This window comes from Equus przewalskii, chromosome X (assembly GCF_037783145.1).
Source record: "Equus przewalskii isolate Varuska chromosome X, EquPr2, whole genome shotgun sequence".
Taxonomy (NCBI): Eukaryota; Metazoa; Chordata; class Mammalia; order Perissodactyla; family Equidae; genus Equus; species Equus przewalskii.
In genome coordinates this window covers 62427735-62431105 of record NC_091863.1, presented here as the reverse complement: position 1 = coordinate 62431105, position 3371 = coordinate 62427735, and the positions used below count along the sequence as shown (strand labels likewise).

Genomic DNA, 3371 nt, shown 5'->3' with positions numbered 1-3371 from the left:
TTTGAGATTTATAATCTAATTTATTAATATCATCTGGAAGTAGAAAAACAACACACTCACTCAATGAGAGGTAATTGTTCATTCATATATGGCTGGTAATTTATTTTCCATCAGTGACATACAGAAAAGAGTGTAGACTTAGACCCAACAGACCTGAGTTTATATCCAGATTCAAATACTTATTTACAGTGTGACCCTTGGAAAGAGGCTTAATCTGTTTAATTCTCAGTTTCTTTATATGCAAAATGAGATAATGGTATCTCACAAGATTGCTGGAAAAATAAAATTAGACAATATAACAAGGTATTTGGCCCATGGTAAATACTCAAGGTATGGCAACTCACATTTTATTATCTTTGTTTTTGTTATTATTACTTAAACATCCATGCAGGTAACTCACCTAAAGAACTAGTCTTGCTGTTACTGGACTTTCACAACCCCACTTGGCTTCACCCTGAATTTTGTAACTGCTCCATTTCATAAAAATTAAACTTTAATATTCTACTATGACCACAACCTACTCTTCTACCAGTTCTCTCATGCCCTTACTGCTTTCAAACCTGCTTTTTGAACACAGAGTCTCTCAATTGTTCCATTATTTTTGCAACTGTAAGCACAATCCTGATTTCTCTATTTTGTCAACCTGTCTTGGGCTCCATGATTTATCATATGAACTATTCTTTCTCAAATCTCTTGGACACATCTTTCTTTCTGCTTTTTAAATTTTTTATTGATGTCATAATAGTTTATAATATTGTGAAATTTCACTTATATATTATGATTTGTCCGTCACCACATATATGTGACCCTCTATACCTTATACCCACCCCCTTTCCCTCTGGTAACTACTAATCTGTTCTCTTTGCCCATATGTTTATCTTCCACCTATGAGTGAAATCATACAGTGTCTTTCCCTGTCTGGCTTATTTCAGTCAACATAAAACCCTCAAGGGCCATACATGTTGTTGCAAATGGGACAATTTTGTCCTTTTTATGGCTGAGTAGTATTCCATTGTGTATATATATATATTATATATATATATATATACACACACACACATATATACCACATGTGCTTTATGCATTCATCAGTCGATGAGCACTTGGGTTGCTTCCACGTCTTGGCTATTGTGAATATTGCTGCAATGAAGATAGGGGTGCATAAGTCTCTTTGAATTGTTGATTCCAAGATCTTTGTATAAATACCCAGTAGTGGGGTAGCTGGGTTGTATGGTATTTCTATTTTTAATTTTTTGAGAAATCTCTGTACTGTTTTCCATAGTGGCTGCACCAGTTTTCATTCTCAACAGCAGTGTGTGAGAGTTCTCTTTTCTCCACATCCTCTCCAACATTTGTTGGTTTTTGTCTTGGTAATTTCAGCCATTCTAACACGTGTAATGTGATATCTCATTGTAGTTTTGATTTGTATTTCCCTAATGATTAGCAATATTGAACATCTTTTCATGTGCCTGTTGGCCATATGTATACCTTCTTTGGAAAAATGTCTGTTCTCATCCTCTGCCCATTTCTTGATTAAGTTGTTTTCTTGTTGTTGAATTTTCTGAGTTCTTTATATATTTTGGAGATTAACCCCTTGTCAGATGTATGATTTGAAAATATTTTGTCCCAGTTTTGGGTTGTCTTTCATTTTGTTTCGGGTTTTATTTACATTGTAGAAGTTATTTAGTGTGATGAAGACCCATTCGCTTATTTTTTCTTTTGTTTCCCTTGCCTGAGTAGACATGGTATTCAAAAAGATCCTTCAAAAACTGATATCAAAGCTCTTCCTCGGTGCTCCCTACGGAGGTGGCAGCCATCTACTCGGCGTCATGGCTGCCCTCAGACCCCTCGTGAAGCCCAAGATCGTCAAAAAGAGGACCAAGAAGTTCATTCGGCACCAGTCAGACTGATATGTCAAAATTAAGCGTAACTGGCGGAAACCCAGAGGCATTGACAATAGGGTGCGCAGAAGATTCAAGGGCCAGATCTTGATGCCCAACATTGGTTATGGGAGCAATAAGAAAACGAAGCACATGCTGCCCAGTGGCTTCCGGAAGTTCCTGGTCCACAACGTCAAGGAGCTTGAAGTGCTGCTCATGTGCAACAAATCGTACTGTGCTGAGATTGCTCACAACGTCTCCTCCAAGAACCGCAAAGCCATCGTGGAAAGAGCAGCCCAGCTGGCCATCAGAATCACCAATCCCAATGCCAGGCTGCGCAGCGAAGAAAACGAATAGACTACAGCTCGTGTGCGCATTGTATTTGTGTTAATAAAACCATGAAACTCTGCAAAAAAAAAAAAAAAAAAAAAAAAAACCTGATATCAAAGAGTGTACTGCCTATATTTTCTTTTAGGAGTTTCATGGTTTTGCAACTTACCTTCAAGTCTTTAATCCATTTTGAGTTAATTTTTGTGTATGGTGAAAGATAATAGTCTACTATCATTCTTTTGCATGTGGCTGTCAAGTTTTCCCAACACCATCTATTGAAGAGACTTTCCTTTCTCCATTGTATGTCCTTGGCTCCTTTGTCGAATACTAGCTGTCTGTAGATGTTTGGTTTTATTTATGGGGTTTCAATTCTGTTCCATTGATCTCTGTGATGTTTTTGTACCAGTACTGTGCTATTTTGACTACTATAGCTTTGTAGTATGGTTTGAAATCAGAGGATGTGATGCCTCCAGCTTTGTTCTTTTTTCTCAGGATTGCTTTAGCTTTAGGAGCCTTTAATTGGCTTATGTGAATATCAGGATTCTTTATTATATTTCTGTGAAGAATGTCATTGGAATTCTGATTAGGATTGCATTGAATCTGTAGATTGCTTTAGGTAGTATGGACATTTTAACTATGTTTATTCTTCCAATCCATGGTCGTGGAATATATTTCCATTTCTTTATGTCATCATAGATTTCTTTTAATAATGTCTTATAGTTTTCATTCTATAGGTCTTTCTCTTGCATGGTTAAATTTGTTCATAGATATCTTATTCTTTTTCTTGCGATTGTAAATGGGATTTTATTCTTGATTTCTCCTTCTTTTAGTTAGTTATTAGAGTATAGAAATGCAGCTGACACTTATGGGTTATTTTGTACCCTGCAACTTTGCTGTAGTTGTTGATTACTTCTAATAGTTTTCCAATGGATTCTTTAGGGTTTCCTAAATATAAAATCGTATCATCTGCAGAAGAGTTTCATTTCCTCATTGCCAGTTTGGATATCTTTTATTTATTTTTCTTGCCTAATTATTCTGGCCAAAACCTCCAGTACTGTGTTGAATAAGAGTGGTGAGAATGGGCACACTTGTCTTGTTCTTATTCGCAGAGGCATGCCTTTCAATTTTTCCCCATTGAGTATGATGTTGGCTGTGGGCTTG

General features: G+C 36.5%; 1 pseudogene; it reads left to right on the top strand.

The window, feature by feature from the left end:
* Window positions 1-1786: 1786 nt before the first annotated feature.
* On the top strand, window positions 1787-2313 carry LOC139080913 (large ribosomal subunit protein eL32 pseudogene; annotated as a pseudogene).
* Window positions 2314-3371: the final 1058 nt, after the last annotated feature.